At 38.9% G+C, this 22,761-nt stretch overlaps 1 non-coding gene across 1 annotated transcript; it reads left to right on the top strand.

Moving 5' to 3' along the window:
* Positions 1–1,504: 1,504 nt before the first annotated feature.
* On the top strand, positions 1,505–1,611 carry LOC138827202 (U6 spliceosomal RNA). Its single transcript, XR_011372004.1, has one exon. It is a non-coding gene; the product is annotated as a U6 spliceosomal RNA (small nuclear RNA).
* Positions 1,612–22,761: the final 21,150 nt, after the last annotated feature.

Raw genomic sequence — 22,761 nt, forward strand, 5'->3', positions numbered from 1 at the left:
TAAGACTTTAGCCCACCTATTTATTAGGCCGTTGTTTCTTTGAGGATGTGTTGTTGGGGGATTTCATTTTTTGTATTCCAGGTATATTTTAGATTTATAGAAGTTCCTCAAAAGACTACACATAGAGCTCTCCTGTGATGCAGTAATCCCACTTTGGGGCATTTACCCAAATGATCACAAAAAAGAATATCCTAAAGCTACCAGAATGACTACATTTATTGCAACATTATTTATCATAGCTAATATAAGGAACTAACCCTGATGCACCTCAGTAGATGAATGGATCAAGAAAATGTGTCACACAATTGAATTCTATGCCTCCATCAGTAAGAATGAAATTGCCCCATTTATTAGGAAATGGAAAGACTTGGAAAAAATTATAGTGAGTGAAGTAAGCCAGGCCCAAAGAAACATAGGTTCCATGGTTTCCCTTATAATAACTGGTATATGTGTGAGACAAGCAGAAACGGTTAGATAAGTTGATGTTAGGGGAAATAAAACTGAAGATAAGGACACCAATGTTTTTTCTTGCTTCCTATTGTTGCTAATATATATATAAGATGATTTCTTTGTTGCTTTGTATGTCTCTCCCATGGTATAATCCTTGTTTTCACTGTATTTGATATTGATATAATTTGTGGAGGGGAAGGGAAAAATTGTTTAAATAGAGATATAGGTGGACTCATTCCAACAATGAAAAGTACAAGATGTTATGTTGTAAAATGAATTTTACAAGTTTGGTGGGGGGTGTGGGAGATGGGAGGGCAGGGATGGTAAGAGGAAACAAAGGAGGAGGCAACAATACTAGATAGGAAGTGTACTCATTACTTTGCTCCTGTAATTGTAACCCTTGGGTTTGATATTTTCACAACAACAAAAAAAAAGTTAAAAAAATGGCTTTTACAAGAAGTATACTCTTTATCTATTTAGAAAATGATGCAGAGTCTGTAACATTTAATAAAGTGATTTAATAAAATCAGTAATATTAAGTAAGGAGGTCAGGCCTGGCTGGTGCCATACTGGCCACAGGGTAGATGGTGAGGTCTGCCATCTTGTCTTCATGATCAGGGAAGGAAATGACATCATCCATCACCTGCCTCCCAGATGATGTGTGTGCCTGGATCCCTGGAAGCAGGGGTGAGCATTTGCCTGATATGTTACTCAATCTGTTAGTCCAGTGCCTGGGACTGGGAGTTTCCTGTGGACCTGCCCACTGCTCTGGCCCAATTTAGGTTGGACCATCAGTGGCACCAGACACCATGCCACATGTCTCTGTGATCCTGTCCTGTGTCCTGTCTCCTGGCTTGTCTCTGTTAATCATGGTGTCCCAATTCAGTGCTGTATTGGTTTGTTGGTATTGTTTTTACTCTTTTTTTCCTTTCTGGCCTGTTTCCAAGCTGTCTCTGTATTTGTCGACAGCAATCCTTTGTTATAATGGGCTGCTTGCAGACTGCTACCTGTGTAATAAAGATTCCAGTATTCCGTCTTCCAAAATGTGGCTTCTGTGCTCACTTCAGCAGCACATTGGCTGAAATTGGAACGATACAGAGAAGATTAGCATGGCCCCTGTGCAAGGATGACACGTACATTCGTGAAGTGTTTCATATTTTTACAAAGTAGTGTTCTAAACTTACCGAGAGCCTAATTACATCATTTATACAATAAAAAATGTGACTTCTGGGATAATTCACCTTACAACAAGTATACTGTCTTCATTTACATAAACACAAAGTTTGACCTAAAGTTAGAATTTCTAGAGCCAAGATAGATCCCTCTGTATAGTTATGTACTTAAACATAGCCTGGATGCATTTAGAAAAAATGTCTGTGTTACATCAGAAAGTGCTTAATTAGTAAACCAAGACCAAGACTCCAGATCCTATATAAGCCAGTCATTCTAGATAAGTCCAGAGCTGTTTGCTTCCATGAAGAGCTCTACTTTCACACTTTCATGAACAAATGTTTTTGTTCCAATATGAGGTCTTCACCTCAGGAACTGATTTAACATACTTGATATTTTCTCTTTTTTTAAAGCAACACTATCACTCTACCACTTGTGCCACATCTTGATTTTTGGTGGTTAAGTAGAGATATTTCTACTGTCTTTTCTGCCAGAGCTGGCTTCAAAGGAGATTCTCTCATCTTGGCCTCTATAAAAGCTAGGAATCAAAGCATGAGCCCTGTGGGCTTTTCTGAAGAAATCTTCTCTCTCTGGGAACAAGAGGTTTCATTCAGTGCTTCACCTCAGGCTTCCTGTGCCTTCCACAATTTCAGTATTTGTTTTTATTGTTCAAAGAGAATCCTTAAATCCTGGCCACGATTCCATTTACAAGATAAGGACAGTGGACTTCACATTGCCAGATTTAGCTAGGTTGCTAGCTTAACTCCTTCCCTCACACTGTTCACCCTTCTGGTGGTCTATACAGGCCTAGTACAAAAATGGAGGGATTGGGAGGCACTTGTGCCCTTGGCCTTCCTACTTGTGGCACACATACACACACACACACACACACACACACACACACACACAGAGGCATATACACCAGGCATTTGGAAATAGCTCATTCTCCCATGTTTACACACTGGATGCTTTCTGAGAAGGGATGGTTCACAGAGTGGAGTCCTTCTACCTAGGCCTGTCATATAGCTGAAATTAAAAGGCGGGAACCAAAATACCTCATTCATTCAACATAGGTCTGATGATAACATATTTAATTATTGCTTTAATCATTTTTATTACTATCACTTGGCCAATACTTTTGGTTAAGCTCAAAATTTAAGAGACTTACTGCTCACTTAATATAAGACCAGCAATTAAAAACTAGCCAGTTACACTCCCTCAAGTGTGGAATCTTAGCTACTCAGGAAGCTAAATTAGAACGGTAATATTTGTAGGCCATCCTATGCAAAACCTTCATGAAAATGGTATCTTAATCAATAAAAGGGTGGATCTGGTGATATGTGCCTATCTTGTTTGCTCCTTGTGACATGTAATTATAAAAATTAGTCTAGAAATGCCCAGGCAGAGAAGCAAGACTGTAAGGTGAAAATTGAGTGATACAAAAGGGCATCTGGCATGGAAGGTAAAGGAAGACTTACAAATTTTCCCCCTGAATTCAACCTGAGGGCTACTAATATGACCTGTGCAAACAATACATTCTTCTAAATACTTAGTAGAAGAATTTGGATGTGGTTTACAGAATGATAGGTAAACAGTCCTTTACCAAGTGATTGCAAAAGGACCTTTGCATATGTCTATATGATGTTATAAAATTTATATCCTATTGTGTGGAAACCATGACTCCTGCTTGAATCAAGTAGTTCAGATCTACTGATCTAACAGGCCACTGGTGCTACACATCTGAATTCTTAGTTGCTCAAGAGTATGAGTTTTAAGGATAACAATTGAAAGGCAAACTAGGTAGGAAATGCTGTGAAGGTGTTAGCGCCAATTATCACCAAATTTCCCACAAGTAGTGCTGTGAATCAAGTTGATAGATTATCATTACTTTTGGTTATTTATTTAAAAAGCTCAGGGACAGTACCCAGGCCTGAGTAGAAAAACTCCAAAGCCAGGGAAGATATTTTTTAAAATGGGCTCTTTGTCCCTTGTGCAGAAAAGTTATCATTCCTGTGTAAGCCTAATGTACTCCATAGGGTATAGTCATTGTCCCTCAATTGAATTTGATATTGAAATGTCTTATAAGCCAGGATAATGATAGATTGTCACGGATATTTGGGTATCTTTTGTCATGTGAATGGACGTGCATATACCTTTATGTTTCTGACTAGTTCATAGGTCCTTGCAGAGGTTCAAGTTACTGTGTAGGACAATGTGGTCCATGTCTGTATGGAGTGGAATGAGACCTTCAATGAAAGATCTCAACATATAAAATGTGGCCAAATATTTCAGTATACTTGAAACAGTATCATAAGAAACGAAGGAGGCAAATAGTGTTGATTTAAGATCCTAGAATACCAATATATCTGAACGAGAAGACTGTGGTCTTGTACTAGGTGCACATAGATGCAGGAGAAATACTCTTTTCAGTCTGATCTGTCAGATGTATTTAAGCATTTTTCTTGTTTTTCCCTTTCTGATTGCACTTTATTTCAAGGCCACTCCAAGGGGTGAGTGACAGGATATTTAGTTTCAGCTCATTCTAAAAGCTCCTATGTCCTGAGAAGAGAAGTGGTGAACCATGACTTGGGTACATATTCACCCTAGACCCAATCACTAAGAGTGGGTTAAGTTATATAATTTTTCAGAATGTCAAGGGTCTTACCACAACTTTCATCCTGTAGTAATTTCCAAAGTTAGGCCTTAGAAGAGTTCAGCTTTTGTATGAAGATTTCAGCTCTAAATTAGATTATTTTCAACAGCCATCTATTGAATGTTACTGGATAAAGTGTACAAATAAAATCATATTTATGTTATAGAAAATTGTGTTATCATCATCAGGGTCAGTTAATATGACCCAAAATCATGACCCTGAAGAGTCTGCTCTCCAGAGATCTAAGTATTTATCCAAGAACCTCCAGTTCCCAAGCAATCTTGACCCCAATGAGAGAGCAGGATGTCAGGTGAACCTTTTTTCTTCCTCAGGTTAACCTGGAATGATGCACCTCAGAGTGACTGGAAGGGACAGAAGCTGGGATACTGAGCACAGTGGATACTGAACAAGGCTATCATAGGATTTTCACTAGACCCTCAGGGACCACCCAAGACTCCCTTGCATTACCTTGAACACTTATATCTTTATGATTCTCAAATTCTAGGTCATTTTTCCTCCCAGAATTAGGTTAACATTAAGTGTACATTTTTTTGTTCCATCAATGAATATTGAATTTCTTTTAAATTTTATTCTTTAAGTTTTCTGGATCACTTACACCCTTGTATGAAGTTCTTGTTATAGAAGTCTCAGTACTTTGAGTACATGACTACCTGGAGCATCCACAGTCAACCATCTTTTGCCTCACTTGCATATGAAGTCTGAGCAAATCCCAGCCAAAACATTCTAACTTAAATATTTCTTACAAAAAGTTTGATGTGGAGACTTTATCTGGTGTGGTGGAAGTTGGTTGGGCTCATGGTCTAGGCTAGAACTCAAAATGGAAGGTACAGAAAAAGAAAAGTTTGGTAAGGAACCAGCTGAGGAGAGGAGGGCAGTGCCAAAGTCTTCATGCAAGAGACCAGACTGGCAAGCCCCATGGGACAGGAGTGAGAAGCCCACAGCAGGGCCTGTGCTACCCATCAGTCCATCACCACCACAGCATGGCACCTGCAGCATGGGCCAAGTTGTGCATATGTTTCTTACAGGGCTGACTGTGGACACAGGGACCTGTAAGACAAGTCAGTGGCCTAATGTAATAGTCTTGTCCTATGTAGATGATACAATTGCTTGTGGACAAGAAGCATTCGTAGTAAAACAATTGTTAGGTGTACTCATATAAATTCTTCAGGAAGTGTGTGTTTGTGTGTGTCCTAAGAAGAAAACAAATTGAAAAGTAGTTCAGAGAGAACTCAAATGACAAGAATGTGGGACTTGAGTGCACAGCAAGATAGATCCATTACAATCACAACAAATAAGTGAAAAGGAATGGTTTTCTTCACTTATTTTTACCTACCCTTACAAATCCCATTGTGTTCAAAATAATAAGGGCAGAAATGTATCTGTTGATGCTTACTGTTGTACGACAGCTAGTTTATAAGTGACAGCAGAGGCATAAGGTCTGTTCTGTGAGTGTCCCCTGCAATCACTGGAAAGACAGTACTATTGGAAGTGAACTAAAGCCACTTATTGCAGAGGAAGCATTTACTAATTTCAATGAGCAGACTTTTTGTTTTGCTTGTCCTCGGGCTCGATCTCAGGGCCCAGGTGCTGTCCCTGAGCTGCTTTTGCTCAAGGGTAGCACTCTACCACTTGAGCCACAGCACCACTTCTGGCTTTTTCTGGGTATGTGAACCTGAGTTATAGAACCCAGCTCCTCATTCATGTGATGCAAGCACTGTACCACTTAGCCACCTTCCCTGTCCTATAAGCTGACTTTTTATGTTAAAAGAAGAAAGAATGTGTTGGTATGTACTATCCACCTTCCATGTGCAATTCCCAAGGTTCAGTCCCCCAAAGTGAAAGGAAGATAGTAGAAAATGGGATGACATGAAGTATTCAGTTACAACTACAAAGAAAAATAGAAAAACAAAGGCAATGAGCAAGTAATTAGGTTTTTGTTTGTTTGGGACCATTTGTTTCTTCTTTCAATTGTTGTGTGAGAACTTTAAACTCAGGGAGGGCCTGACATATTCCCTAAGCTTTTCACTAAAGGCTGGCATGCTACCACTTCCAGCCACAACGGCACTTCTAGTCTTTTAGCATTTAATTGGTGATATGTCACAATGAATTTTCAGCTGATGTGCTGCTGAGGAATGAAAACCAGTGCCTCATGAATGTAAGGGAAACACACTACCACTGAGCCACACTCCCAGCCCCGCCCCCTTTCTTAAAATAGTGTGGTTGGGGCTGGCAATATGGCTTAGTGATAAAGTGCTTGCCTAGCATACATGGAACACTGGGTTTGATTTATCAGTATCTAATAAACAACAACAACCACCAAACACCCCTAGAGGTGGTGCTGTAGCTCACGTGGGAGAGTGGAGGTCTTCAGCATAACAAAATTCAGGAACAGTTCTTAAGCCCTGAGTTTAAGCCCCAGGAATATCAAACAACATCATCAACAACAACAACAAATGAGTAAATGAAGACAAAAAAACCAATGTCAGCAAGTTTCATTGATAAACATAACACATACACACACACACACACACACACACACACACACACACCTACACAAACACTTTTTAAAAACCATATTCACCTCCTTTACCCTGTCTGCTCACCCTCCCTGTTCCAACTGCTACCTACATCCACAGGAGAACTTATTCTATGTTTCTGTTGTTTTTTCATTCTTAAAAATTTTTTCTGAAGATTTTATACACATACACACACACGTATCGAGATATATATATATATATATATATATATATATATATATATATATATATATGGGTGAAAATTACATGAGCCAGTATGCATTTTTGCACAATTCCACCCACTTATTAAAACTGGCATTTATTTCCATATATCACATTAAAAGTACCAATATTAGGTATTGATCTCATTGTCTGGGTGGTATCTCTGACCATTTTATCTTAAGGCTCTTTCACTCTTTCTACTCCTGTATTTTTAGGCGATTTATTATAGATAAGAGTTTCATTGACTTTTCTGAAAGGGCTGGATCAAAGCTCAATCCTCAGATCTCAGGATTACCACCATGAGACACTTGTGTCCAGCACCTTTAAATATTATTACATGTACTATGTTATTTGTGGTAGTTAGTAATGAATTTTTTGTTTGTTTTTGTGCTGGTCCTGAGCTTGAACTAAAGGTCCTAAGTGGTCCCAGAGCTCTTCAGTTCAAGGTGAGCACTCTACCACTTGAGCCACAGCAACATTTCTGCTTGTCTGGTGATTAATTGAGATATGTGTCTCACAGACTTCCCTGCCCAGGCTGGCTTTGAACTGTGATCCTCAGAGCTCAGCCTCAAGAGTAGCTAGGATTGTAGGCATGATGGATCAACATCCAGTTATACTTCAAAATACTGTATTTACCTATTTGTGGAATACAAAATGATGAGGATCACTTTTTACCTGTATTTTACCTATCGAATATCTAAGAACAATCCTACATCTATCTGTTAGTGTCTCTCAATTTATGGATTCCTGTAACCATCTTCTAGCTAGCTTCTGCACTTTATTTTTAACATATTTCCAATATTTTACATTACTTTTTTTTACTGCTACTATGTCTTAATTGTGTTTTTGTACAACTATCAAAAGGGAGCTGGAGAAAGGAATAGTAGTGGTGGAAGGGGGACGTTCATCCTCCTGAGAACTCACTTTCACCCTCTAGGAAAGTAAGAAAACACATCAGGGACTCTGGTGTTTCATTATAACTCACTCAGCAGAACAAAACAATGGGCTAAGAGTGAATCAATCATAAGAGGCTCATCACTAGTGATTAATTAAATATAAAGTAAGCACTGAAGTCCATTTGGTTACTAATCCAAAACCAAATGCTTATGACTCTTGTCTTTATCACAAGAAAGTGCAAGTGTAGCTATGGTTCAAGTGGTAGAGCATTGTTAGCCTTGAGAAGAAATGATTCAGGAAAGTGTTGCTAGGCACCAGTGTCTCAGGCCTCTAATCCTACCTTCTCTGCAGACTGAGATCTGAGGATCATGTTTCAAAGCAAGACTGGGCAAGAAAAGATTAGGAGACTCTTATCTGCAATAAACAACTCAGAAAACCCGAAGTGGTGAGGCTCCTCAAGTGGTAGAGCAGTAGCGTTGAGCTGAAGAGCTCATGGACAGTGCCCAGGCCCAGAGTTCAAGACCCAAGCCCAATTAAAAAACGTAAAGTGCCTAGTCTCTAAGTTCAAGCTGTAAGACTTGTTGTAACCTGTTTGGTTTCTCTGATGCAAAATGAGTTATCTTCCAGGTGAGACTTCCCACATTTATTACATTCCTAAGGTTTCTCAGGTGTGTGAATCCTCATAGGTGAATGGAGGTGTGAATTCAGGGTGAAGGACTTACCCATTTCTTACATGCATAAGGTTTCTCTCATGTGTGTTCTCTGATGCAAAGTAAGCTTTCATTTCAATCTGAAGGGACTTCCACATTTGTTACATTCATAAGGTTTCTCTCCAGTGTGAATTCTCTTATGTGTGTTGCAATCTGAATTCCAGGAGAAGGACTTTCAAAATTTGTTACATTCATAAGGTTTCTCACCTGTGTGAATTCTATTATGGCTGCAAAGCTGTGACCTCTGCTTGAAGGATTTTCCACATTTGTTGCAATCATAAGGTTTCTCTTCTTTATGTGTTCTCTGATGAAATGCAAGTTGTACCTTCCAGTTGAAAGACTTTCTACTTTCCTGATAGTCGTATGTTCATTCTCTGATGAACATGAAGGTTTGACTTAATGGTGGAAAGACTTTCCACATTTGTTACATTCATAATTTTGGTCTCCTGTGTGCTCTCTGATGCAAAAGTGAGTTCTACATTTCTTGCATTCATAAGGTTTTGGGCTGGGAACGTGGCTCAGTGGTAGAGCGCTTGCCTTGAATGCATGAGGCCCTGGGTTCAATTCCTCTGCACCACATAAGCCAAAAGAAAAAAGCCGGAAGTGGCACTTTGGCTCAAGTGGTAGAGCACTAGCCTTGAGCTGAAGAGCTGAGGGACAGCGCCCAGGCCCAGAGTTCAGGCCCCACGACCAGACCCAAAAAAACAAATAAATAAAAATAAAATAAAATAAAAAATAAGGTTTCTCTTCTGTGTGAATTCTGTGGTGCGTGCTGAGAACTGACTTGTACATCAAATTTTCTTACATTCCTCATATTTATAGGGTTTCTCTACTGTGGGCTCTTGTGGAGGGAAAATCAGTTCTGTTTTCTCAGACATAGATTTTGGACACTGCTGATGCTCATCAAGCTTCTCCTGTGGATACATCCTCTGAGGTTTTGTTAGGTGTATGTCCTTATTGAAAGATTTTGCAAATCCAGTACAAATATAAAGATTCTCTCCTGTGTACATTTTTTTATGTGAACTGACTGTAGGTATTTTTTTTTTTTTGGCTCCAGTCATGGGGGCCTGAACTCTAGGCCTGGGTGCTGTTCCTCAGCTCTTCAGCTCAAGGCTAGCGCTCTACCACTTGAGCCATAGTGACATTTCTGGCTTTTTTCTTTTTGCTAATGTGGTGCTGAGGAATTAAACCCAGGGCCTCAGGCATGCAAGGCAAGTGCTCTACTACTGAGCCACCTTCCCAGCCCTACTGTAGGTCTTAAGTGGAATGATTTTGCACATACAGTACATTCAGGTGTTTTCCTCCCTCCCTGAAATATTTCTTGGGCAAGGACAGTAGAATTATCACACTCTTCTCTATATTCATTATGTTTACTGGAGTGTCCTCCAATACTGTCTAAAGAATATGGTCTCTTATTGTACTACCTTCCATTCTCTACCATATTCAAATGTTGCAGCTCATTTGGATTCTCACAATTTTGGATAAAAATGCTCAAAATATCTGTGGGGTTCTTCAACTTCAGTAGACACCCTGGGCATGCATCTCATTAGGTTCACTGAAATCCTCAGTCCTCATCCTTCAGGGTTCCCATTAGTCCTAGTCAGCTCTTCCTTATATTTTGAGCTCAAAATAAAAGTTGTTCCTAATCACACTCTTCCTTCAACTGTATCAGTAGTTGTGACTATTTCACACAGAGATTTATCCTGGAAAGACTTAATCACAGCATCTATTTTTTTGCACCTCTAAAATGATTCATAGGAAAAAAAATACAAAAACTTAATTGATATCCCAAAACTCTTCATTATAAAGATAACACATTATCTTTTTAAATTTAAGATTTTAAAATAGCAAAGTTGGAATTGATTTATGAGAATTATATGCCTTTCTCTCTAAGGTATTATGAAAGTAATAATGATATTTTATGATGGAAAATAATATTTTTCTGTGTTTAAGTTTTTCTTTCTTAGTCAATTCACACTTCTAAAAATGCAAATTATGGCTATTTTCAGGAAAGGTAATTAATTAATAACACATCTCTCTCTGAAAGTGTTACAAGAAATTTATCCTGCTTCAAGACAATCAGAAAATGTCAACATGAAACTACACATGAAAATTATAAATGTGTAGGTAATATAAAGGAATGTATAGAACATATATTTAATGTAATCTGTCTAAAATGATTTGTGAAGGGAAAACACAGCACCATATTCATGATTCTTAAAGCATGAAGATTCAATAAAAAAATAAGTGTAATCAAAACAATGTATGTGGATTAGTAATATGCATTAATTAGTACTGTACTTGCCTGGCAAATATGAAGACCAGTGTTCAAAGAATACCAACAAAAAATTAAAAAGTGTAATTGATTCAGATTTTCAATGGAATTATTCCATTGAAAAGTAACTATATTATATAATGTCATAGGCTAGTATTGTGAGAATATTGTAAACTCTTAGAGTACCTAGTAATAATGCAATGCAGTACCTCCAGTAACTTAACTACCTATGTGTCTGTCATAAGAAAAATCAGACTGTTTGGGAAATTTACTTTCTTGCAGTTCTATAGTATAGCAACAATTATGATGCATGTTTTACATATTTAGAACTTCTGTGCTTCATCCTAAGGATGGTCTTTATTCTGTACACAAAATTTGTGGTAACTTCTTTTTTTTTTTTAGATTTTATTTATTTATTTTTATTGTGAAAATACTGTACAGAGGGGTTACAATTACATGGGCAAGATAATGAGCATTTCTTATCAAGCATTGTAGCCTCCTCCTTAGTTTCCCCTTCCCATCCCTGCCCATTCCCCCGACCCTCCTACCCAATCCTCCCCCGCCACCAAAGTTGTAAAGGTCGTTTTTTGACATAACGACTTGTATATCTCATTGTTGCAATGGGTCCACCTGCATCCCCATTTAAACGATTTGCTTGGGGTTACTTCTTTATTAAATAAACAGTCAAACTACAAGATTAGGTTACAGCTACTGTATAAGAGCATTTTTTTATTTTTTCTTTTCATCAGTCACGGGGCTTGATCTTTGGGCCTGGGCTCTGTCCCTTATCTCTTCGGCTCAAGGCTACTGCTCTACCACTTGAACCACAGCACCACTTCCAGCTTGTTCTGTTTATGTGGTGCTGAGCAATCGAACCCAGGGCCTCATGCATGAAAGGCAAGCCCTCTACCACTGAGCCACCTTCCCAGCCCCTCTAGTAGCATTTTCAAAGGAGTATATTAGGACTTACATATTTGTTTGTTTCACAGATTCAACAAACCATAGAACCAAAATACTTGACAAAGTATGGCACCTATAGTAAACATGGAGTCTTTGATAAAACTGGCATTATCATGAACCATGCAGTATAACAACTATTTAGTAGGATTTAAAATGTAATAGGTATCAGAGGTGATTTGCAGTGTATAGAAGATTGCCTGAAATTATATTACAGGTGATTTGCACTGTATAGAATGCTGTCTGTAGGTTACATGAAAGCAAACTAAGAAAGAAGAATCAGATGAGACATAATAAATAGCAAACATAATAAATAGCAAAGTAATTACTAAAATGAAATCATATTTATATTGTAATCCAAAAATACTAAATATATCAGGTAATTTCTGATTTAAACTGAAGAAAATATACTCAAAAAACTCAATAAGCCATCCAAAGAAATATACATTAATTATTAAGAAATCAAAATAAATCAATAATGATACCTGAAGCAAAAAGCAATAATGAAAAGTAAAATACTGATAATATGAGAGGAAATAAACATCAGCACAAATTGTGTTACCACAGATACAGAGCATTGATAATAACAGGTATATCATCAATCTATATAATAAAAATTTTATTTTGAAAAGTAGTGTACAAAGGTATGGTTAAAAGGCCAAAGAATGTTAATTTCTTTAATCTATAATTATGATTGTAGAATTAATACTCCTCTTTTTTTTTTGTTGGTCATGGGGCTTGTACTCAGGGTTTGCATGCTATCCCTCAACTTGATATCAAGGTGAGTGCTCTACCACTTGAGCCACACTGCCACTTCCGGTTTTCTAGTGCTTTATTGGAGATAAGAGTCTCATGGACATTCTTGCCCGTGCTGGCTTTGAACTGTGATCCTCATATCTCAGCCTCCTGAGTAGCTAGGATTACAGGTGTGAGCCACCGGGGCCTGGCATCTAATACTCCTCTTAATGACTGAACAACCAGATAAATGGTCATCACACACACACATGTGGAAGGCATTATCTTTATCTAAATGATGTTTATAAAGCACTATGCTGTTATATTTACCAAGACAGACACACTGAGAATAGATCTGAAGACAAATTTTCTAGAAATTGAAGTACCTGGTTTCAGATGCCCCCTCACAGACCACCAGAGACCACGAACAATGCAAACAACAAAGAGTCATTTTTTGCAAACTTGAGCTTGGTCCTCCGTGCACTCAGTAACTGGTAATGCTAAGAGGCCCCGAGCACAAAATTAGTACAACTTTTATAGTATTAAACAAGTTCACAAGTTTAGGGGGTTTCCACACAAGCAAGTTCAGGGGGGTTTCCACACAAGCAAGTTCATAAGTTCAGGGGTTTTAAGTACACCCGGACTGTACTTCCCTTTTTCTGATGGAACACCTGGGCAACTGTTCTGTTCCTTAAGGTTGGGCAGGGTTGGTGGCAACCTGTGGTTTTTCTGAGAACTATTTTTTCCTTTGGCAGCACAGCTCTCTTTGGTGGTTACTCTGAGCGCAGCACAGCTCAAGGGGCTTGACCTTAAAATAGAGTTACTTTAGCTCTTCAGAAATCAGTATGAGAAAGAAATCTATGTTATAAACACAATAAAATCCAACAATATGTTTCTAATGATCTATCAGTAAAACAAACAGAGGGAAACTAGAATGGATCTGTAACAAATGTATGCTATCACTATGATTTATAGAATATTAAAGGGAGCCACTCTCTTAATTAAGTTGTGAAATAAATACAAGTGCTTTCAATTATGTATGGTGTATTCACATGTATATCTTCTGGAGGGTGTGGCAGAGCCATAGAATTTGAGGGATATAGGCAGATGAAAATATAGTATACAACTCAAGAGTAGAGATAGGAGGGAGGGATTGGGAGAGAGTGAAGGAATGGAAGAAACTGTATAAAAATAAAAGTATTAATCTCTGTATGCATTACCTCCATAATAACATTAAATTACATTAATAATAAAATAATACCTCTAGCATAAACCATTTGCTTGGTGATCAAAATCTACCATAGTTAGAAGAACAGTTTCAATTATTAGACATATAATGCAACACTTAAATGGAAAGATAAACTATTTCAATTTAGGTTGAATATTAATTCTACATAAACCAATAACAATAATCTGTTTCATTGTAGTATTCAATTAAGTGTTAATGTTAAATGTTGAGGTAAGAAAAAACAAGACAAGCACTTCTGGCGTTCAAGACTGTCATTTTACCCTAACTATTAAGGAGGAAACTGAGGTCTGGAAGCCAGCTTAGATAGACAACTCAAATTAAGCAGCTAATGAACAGGTTAGAGGTATGGCTCCAGTGATAGTGCCAACAGTGAGTGAGGAAGCTGACTGACTGTGAGACCTGGAGTTCAAGCTCCAATAGTAGCTCTAGAAACCTATGGTGGAGTCTGAGTTATGTGTATTACATGTGTTTTTAATTAGAAACCTAATGGTTGTGAAAACTGGCAAGTCTTCATCTCAGACATAAAGAGAAAAGAAAATGAGTGGAGGAGAGAGAGAAGGGAAGCCAAAAGTCAGGGAAAAGGTGGAAGAAGAGGAGACAAGAGAGTACTGGAGAGAAGGGAAAAAGAGGAAAAGGGAAAGGAGGAGGAGAAAACAGGAGAGGAAGAAAGCCTTCTGGCATTAGATTTGACAGTAAATCTTAAATAGGACACCAAAAGTGACTCATGCAACAAAGAGGCAAACAAACAAGTGCCAGGCTTTCGGGGCTCGCACCTGGAATCCTAACTACTCAGGAGAGTCAGATCTGAGGATCATGGTTCAAAGCCAGCCTGGGCAGGAAAACCTGTGAAATCTTATCTCCAATGAAGCACCAGAAAGCCAGAAGTGGTGCAGTGGCCCAAATGGTAGAGTGCTAGGCTTGAACTGATGGGCTGACGCACAAGCTCAGACCCAGACTTCAAGCCACATGACTGACAATAAATAAATTAATGAATAAGGGCTGGGAAGGTGGCTCAGTGGTAGAGTGCTTGCCTCGAATGCATCAGCCCTGGGTTCCATTACTCAGTACCACATAAGCAGAAAAAGTCAGAAGTGGGTGCTGTGGCTTAAGTGGTAGAGTGTTAGCCTTGAGCTGAATAGCTGAGGGATAGCACCCAGGCCCAGAGTTCAGGCCCCAGAACTGACCAACAAAACAAAACAAAACAAAACAAAGCCAAGAAAATGAATAAGTAAAAATTAAAAAATAAATACAAAACCAAAAAAGAAAAAAACAAACCAGATTAAGTGCACATAATCATAATCTTGTATAATGAAAAGAACTATCAAGGAAGAAGCAAAAGCATGGTAGGAGAAAATATTTACATATGTCTTTAAATAGATTTCTAACAAATCTGAATAAGAAAATATAAAGAAAATCCTACAAGTAACCCCCACACAACAAAATCTAATTTTAAAATAGGAAAAAGATTGAAGAGACTTTTCTAAAAAGGACATACACAAATAGCTGATTAAAATATAAAAGTAGAATCAATGGTCATGAGAATAATTCAAATCAATATTACAATAAAATAACTATTTTACACATGTTAGTATGGCCATAGTTTTAAAAAAAAATACCAAAAATCCTTCCAAACTCCAACAAAACCTAGGAAAGTTGTGACAACAATGTGAACCTTGGTGCATTTCTCTCAAGTATGTAAAAGTATCAAAGATGGCACAAAGAGTCCTAAAAAGAACTTAATATAGAATTACATAGAAATATGGTCCAGCTACACTTGTACATACCTTAGAGAAAAACAGAGATTTCTATAAATACCATCAAAAATACAGCCTAAGTTTCAAGAAAGACAAATACCACAAAGCAGTCTAAGAGTATTTACAGAGACAATTGAAGTACTTGTAACACACTCAGTCCTGTACGACAATCAAAGTTATGTTTGAACACACTATTTCAGCAAATCCAGTAAAACTTCATTAGGATAGTCTAATGTGTGTATGAGAATGTGATGTCTGACCAGTTTCTAGCCAACCTTTGCCTTCCATGAGAAGTTACCTCCTAGGTGTCATTGAATCACATAACAAGTGGGACCACTTTGTCCTCACAATAAAAAATGAGAAACAAACTAAAGCAAATCTGCTCTTAACTTAGAAGGCAAGTTTTGATAATCTGCTAAATCTCCAAGCCATCTTTAGCTTTTTTAGAAACATGTTCCTGAAGCTGAATCTTTTTTTTTTAATGTTCTTCAATCTTGGAAACACTTAGATTCATAAAATGGAATGTCAAACAGTGAGAAATAAAAGAATCTCATCAGAGATCCTGCCATTCTTTCTTGCTGTTGACAATGAATAAAGATTCTGGAACCATGGCTTGGAGAGAAGCCAAATGAGAGTCAGAAAGAACCTGTGTGATTTTACCCTAGAAGTTCCTGCTCAGAACATGATGATAGGTGGGCTGGAAAAGCATAAAGCCTTCTCATGGGAGAAGAAACATTCCTGAATCAAGTAGAACATTAAAGTATCCAGTAATGACAAATCCACAGAAGACTAAAGCCTTATGTGTTACTAAACAATATTAACAGAAAATACACACCAAAATGTAGATCCATAAAATTTAAAAGAAACAACTTATATAGGGATGTGCTTTTGCTTATACTTGTTGGTTGATGACACAGGAAATTCTGTTATCCAGCGTTCTGTCTTTTTTTCCCATTTACCCACAATGGTAATTGTTAATATAAAATACATGAACTTTACAGTGACATTTACAAAAAGTGAAAAGATTTATTCTGTTTACTTCAGTGAGGTGGTTTTTGATAGGAAACACAATATGAATCTTTTAAAAGAAGTGTTTGCACATTAGTACTGGGGTTTTCTACATCATAAGAATATTTTCTTTCTTTGAAAAATTAAAGTGGAGCTGGGAAGGTGGCTCAGTGGTAGATGCTTGTCTTGCATGCCAGAGGCCCTGGGTTGCATTTCTCAGCACCACATAAGCAAAAAGAAAAAGCTGGAAATGACACTATGGCTCAAGTGGTTAGAGGGCTAGACTTGAGCTGAAGAACTGAGGGACAGCACCCAGGCCCAGAGTTCAGGCCCCACCACTAGACCCCCCCCCCAAAAAAAGAGAAAACTTAAAACGTATTTATTGTAGCCTAAATGTTCACATTCACAATACTTAAGATGAGGAGTGTTACACATTTCAAAGTGGGATATTTTTGTGTGTTTGGGGATTTGGACTGTCCTCAACCACATTAGTGACTGAACAATCTGCCTCAAAATTGTCAAGTTTTCTATTTCATCTTATTTTATTAGAATATAATCTGAATTTAAAAGAGGACATTGTAACTGGGCTCTCATGTCTAATGGCTGTAATCTTAGCTTCTCAGAAGACTGAGATCTGAGGAAAGTTAATATTATCCCCACTTTTGCTCCTCAGCTCCACCAAGACGAGCTCCTCCCAGACCTAGAGTTCCCTCCATACTGCTGACCACTCCCTCCCTCTACCCACACCTAGCTGAGCATGCACCTACCTCACTTCCTGCCCCCAGCTCCTGTGGCTACCTGAAGACAGACACATGCATGTGCTCCCTCTCCTGGGAAATATGGTCCTTCTAGTAAACCTTATAATAATCTTTCTCCTGTGCCTGCTTCTGGTCCCCTGGGATGCACATGATGGATCCCTACAAGGATCACAAAATGAAGCCATTGGTAAAAGAATGTATGAGAGACTTATCTCCAATAAAATAGCCAAAGTAGCTGGAAGGGGAGGTGTGGCTTAAGTGGTACAACATTATCATTGAACCAAATAATTTCATGGTCATTTTCCAGACCTTGAGTTCAAGTATCAGGACAAGCACACATATATCAAGGTCATTGTATTGTATTCAAATTATATTTTAACAATTAAATTGGAATACATGGATAGGAAGTCTCTCTCTCTCTCTCCTTTTTTATTGTTTTTTGGTCCTGAACTCTGAGCCTGGGAACTGTTCCTAAGCTCTTAAACTCAAAGCTAGCACTCTACTACTTGAGCCACAGTGCACTGCCAGCTTTTCCTGCTTCTGTGGTTCTGAGGAATCAAACTCAGGGTCTCATTCATGCAAAGCAAGAACTCTACCACTGAACCACCTGCCCAGCCAGTCTCTCTCATTTTAAGTGATGTAAAATAGACTAATTATATTAATGGACACATTGTAATTTGTCAAGAAAGGACACAATAATTGGAGTATATCTGTGCCAGGTGCATTTTGAAATTTTCAAACACCATAGGAAGTGCAGAGGGTGAAAAGAAGATCACTATGTTTATATAAGACATATTCAAGGAATGTTTACCATTCATTGGCTTCAAAGCACAAAAACCAAGTTGATAAAGCCACATGGGTGAGTACCAGAATCTCTAGGTTCAGTCTCTAGACTCTCCTTGTCTAGAGAACCAGAGGATTCTCAGCCAGTTTCTTGCACCTGCAGGAACAAGTGCTAATGGCAGCACAATTCCATTAGGCCAAAAAATATCATCAACCTCAGACTGGGGAAAGATGGTAAGGGCAGACTTTGGCTAGCGACTCAGATCGCTTCAAGTTACAGCTCCCAAGTTTCTCTGAAGAAGAGACACTGGGCTTCTTCCTCTTGGCTCTGACTATAGAATGCAAAGCTGTACTTCAGAGCACTTCCAGCAGCAAGGCAAAAGGAAAGAAACTTGAATTTACAAAGTAAAAACATCAACAGTGGCCAAGCAGGTTCAAGCGCCTTACCCCGGCAGCCCTCCACTCTTTCAAAGGATTTGTGCCTCAATAGAAACTACAATTCCCATAACACAATGCATTCAACTAGAGGAAGTGGGCTTGTTAGAGGTTTTGGACTGGCACCAGACACTTGGTCCTAAGTGTGCATGCATGCATGAAAACCTTTCTCTCCCAGCTGCGGGAACAAGGTGAGTTTCTTCTTGAAAAATCAGTTTACCTCCTGAAACATTGTGAGATCAACCAAAACAAAGAAATGTATTAGGATCATTAGATAATTTGGCTTTTTAATTCGTAGTTTTATTAATGTAATTGAGGTTATGAGATTCCATGGTTATTGATTTTGTTTTTGTTCAAAAGTATGTTCCTCTGAATATAAATTAGGTTGCTGTTTTGCCTTCAAAATTTGAATATCTCCCCTCTCACTTTAAAAAGGTATTTGCAGCTGGGTGCCAGTAGCTCAGCCTGTAATCCTATGTACTAAGGATGCTGAGATCTGAGGATGCTGGTCCAAAGCCAACTCAGGCAAGAACATTCATGAGCTTTCTCTCCAATTAACCACCAAAAATACGGAAGTGGCCTTGTGGTTCAGGTGGTGTATAGCTCCCCTTCAGCAGAACAGCTCACGGATATTGCTCAGGCCCAGAGTTCAAGCCACAAGATCAGGTACTTCCATACACTTAGCTGATTGATTCTGGAATTATTTTCCCCTTCCCTAATACATATATGTATGCATAATATATAACATATATGTATATATACATATATATGAATAAAATAGCAGAATTTTAAGGTAGACATACTTTATAATCTTAGAATTGAATACATTGGTCAAACTCTACCCATTATTTTTCCAGAAACTGCCAAATTCCCTCTATGAAATTTTAAGGAGTTTTTGGTTTTTGGCATATGAAATTTGCCTTTTCTTTAATAATTTTTTCCCTCCTTTTGTTGTTGGTCCTGTGGCTTGAACTCAGAGCATGGGCACTGTCTGTGAGCATTTGCAGTGCTGTACTTGCCTTTCTTTTATTATTGCTTCAGGAAACTAGTGAAAACTTTCCTCCCAGGGGTTTCTTAGAAAATGGTACTCCTCCTCCAAGACTCTTTCAAAAATGGTTGTCTAGGGTCATCAGGGTGAATGTGGGTGGAGATAGAGTTCAGGGTAGGTCTATGTTCATGTGAAGCTTGATAACATGATCCAAACCAGTCTGTTTTTACTTTTCTGTTTTGCATATCCTGTTGTTTTGATTTTCTACCTGTTCTCTGATCCTAGAAGTTTCTGCATGCTAGGGGTCCTCAGAATTGTCTTCCCAACTGTATCCATTACACTGTGGAATAAACCTTTTGCCTCCCTCCCTCATGTCAGACATCCTAAGCTTTTCTCTTAAGGATTTGTTGTGCTTGTTGATGATCCTTTCCCCACATCATGATTGGGAAGGATTGTGTAGGAAATATTCATGCCTGATATTCAGTCCTCCAGTGCATGGGTCCTTCCATGCCTCTTTTAGTGGACCTGAGCTATTCCTCATTAAAATGGAGATCATGAGGCACAGTTGGATATATAGACATCAACTTTGGAGCAACTATAAAATATGAAGGAAAAATAATACTTTCTTTCTCTAAAAGTTAAAAGTTCATTGTACTAGTAGAAATAGAATTCATTTCCTACATTATTTTTGAATTGTTCAATGCTCACAGAGTAAGTCTCATTATTTGTTATACAGATATTATATCCTCTTCCTTCATTCATCTCAATGATTGACTGTTCCAGATGCTGAGGTAGAAGGTACAAGTATGGTATGGTATTCAGGGATAAATTATGGTTCTGATGTCCTCTGGAGGAAAAGGTGAACGAATGGAAAACATGTAGCTCATGGATAACACTTTGGCAGGAGATGTGGTGCACCCCTCATGGGTTCCACTATGCCCAGAGATTCCTGTGGTTGCAATGATGCACCACCATGGAGGGCATGTGCATTATGGAGAGCCTGTGGATTTCACATCTTGTCTACTGTTGTACTGGTGGAAGTCTTCCAATATGCACTGCATAACTGGGCTCAAGGAGTGACGTGATCAGTGCTACCTTGCTGGCCCCCATGTTTGTCAGCCTGTTTTGACAAGCTCACCCTGACATCTGCAACTGGTTGCTGCTGAGGCCTTTTGGACTAATGCCTGTCTACATCCCAGACCACTATATCAGAGACGTGTCCTGTTTCATGGTTTTGTATCAGTTACTGTGCAAGGCTGTGTTATGTATCCATACATGCAGTTAGTAGAGCTAGGTATGGTTTTCAAGGGTGGAGTAGTTTTTGATGCCTCTAGCAGGAACAATTGTGTTCTCACTAACTGCATAAATACTCTGAGATTACTATGCAATCATCTTATGTTGCCTGTTCTCCTGATATAACCATTATGGTATAATAAGTTTGGGTCTCTGTTTGCTATTGAGGTTTATAGGCCCTTAGCCATTGCTGCAGATTTTTTGGAATATTGGTTGCCAGCATTTTTGCTACCCTAAATGTTCTTGCTAGTGCTACTACTTCTGCTATGAAACGTATCCAAACCATATATACAACACAACATGTTAATAGTTTGGCTTGATATGTTTCTGGTGCCCTGGGATGCAGGTGGGCTTAGATAAGTTTGTGATATGTGTTATGATTTGGAAACAGCAATGATGTATATTGATAATCAAGTAGACGTGCTAAAGACCCGGTTAAAAATGATGTGACAGGGGCTGGGAAGATGGCTCAGTGGTAGAGCACTTGCCTTGCATGCATGAGGCCCTGGGTTCAATTCCTCCGCACGATATAAACAAAAATAAAAAAGCCGGAAGTGGTGTTGTGGCTCAAGCGGTAGAGTGCTAGCCTTGAGCTGAAGAGCTGAGGGATAGCGCCCAGACCCAGAGTTCAGGCCCCATGAACAGACCCCCCCCAACAAAAATGATGTGACATGCTGATGGTTAGTACGTCTGTGTTATCCCTCAATATGATATGGGCCAATATCCAGTGACATATTTGAGGAATCTGGCCCTTTGATAATTTTTTCTTTTGGGGATCTGGTCATAGGGCTGAACTCTGGGCCTGGGTACTATCCTTCAGCTCTTCACCTCAAGGCTAGCGGGCAACCACTTGAGCGACAGCGCCACTTCTTGCTTTTTTCTTTTTGCCTATGTGGTGCTGGAGAATTGAACTCAGGACCTCATGCATGCAAGGCAAGGATTCTACCACTGAGCCACCTTCCCAGCCCTCCTTTGATAAATTAAGCTTAGACATTAGGCAGCTTCAGGGTCAGAAATCTGATATTGGTCAATCCACCCTATAGGTAGCACACCCTGCAGATTTAGCTGCATCAGTTCTCCATTATATACAGGGATTCAGCCTGGGAAATAGCAATCTTTTTTCCATCCCTTAGGCATTTTCCTGTTTCTTGTTTTGGTATTCCTTTTTCTTCCATTCTTCCTGAGATGTAGGATCTGCTGCATTTTCCAGGCTCAGGCTGATAGACACTTGCTCAATTTACAAAATAAAAAGGAGGACTTGTTGCAGACTCAGAGGTGCCAGGACTGTCAAGGTGTGAGCAAAAGCTCCACAACCATGGACTGCAACCTTCAGGGCTGTAAGTACTTGCCATTTTCATAGGAGGGAGTGTTCCTTTTAGCTTCTGGGCCTGGGGCCTTACCTGTAGGAGTTTGGTGGACAAAGGTTGAACTAGAATGAGGAAGGATTCACATGATCTGCAGTTGTTGCCACATTGAGTCCTAGAACAATGTGATGCAAGAACTGGACAGATATAGAAAGTGTCTATAGCTAAGAATATTGCTGAAATAAAGAGAGATTCATCATTGGCCTGGTCTCTGTCTCTTCTATTATCATCCCTTTGTTCTTCTGGAGCACTGCTGGTGTTGTGGCTGGCCCCCAGCAGTGGTAGTATGCTTACCTAGAATCCCTGGTTCAAGTCCTCACTACCACATACACAGGAACACAAAATGTGGAATTGTGGCTCAAGTAGTAGTATGATAATTTTGAGCAAAAGAAGTTCAGTGACAGTGTCCATGCACTGAGTTCAAGCCCCAGGGTTGGGACATAAAACACAAGAAATGCAAGTTGGGTGTTGGTTCCTCATGTCTGTAATCATTGCTTTTGAAAAGGCTGAAACCTGAGGATCC

Source organism: Dipodomys merriami, unplaced genomic scaffold (genome assembly GCF_024711535.1).
Source record: "Dipodomys merriami isolate MVZ:Mamm:240054 unplaced genomic scaffold, mDipMer1.0.p SCAF_151, whole genome shotgun sequence".
Taxonomy (NCBI): Eukaryota; Metazoa; Chordata; class Mammalia; order Rodentia; family Heteromyidae; genus Dipodomys; species Dipodomys merriami.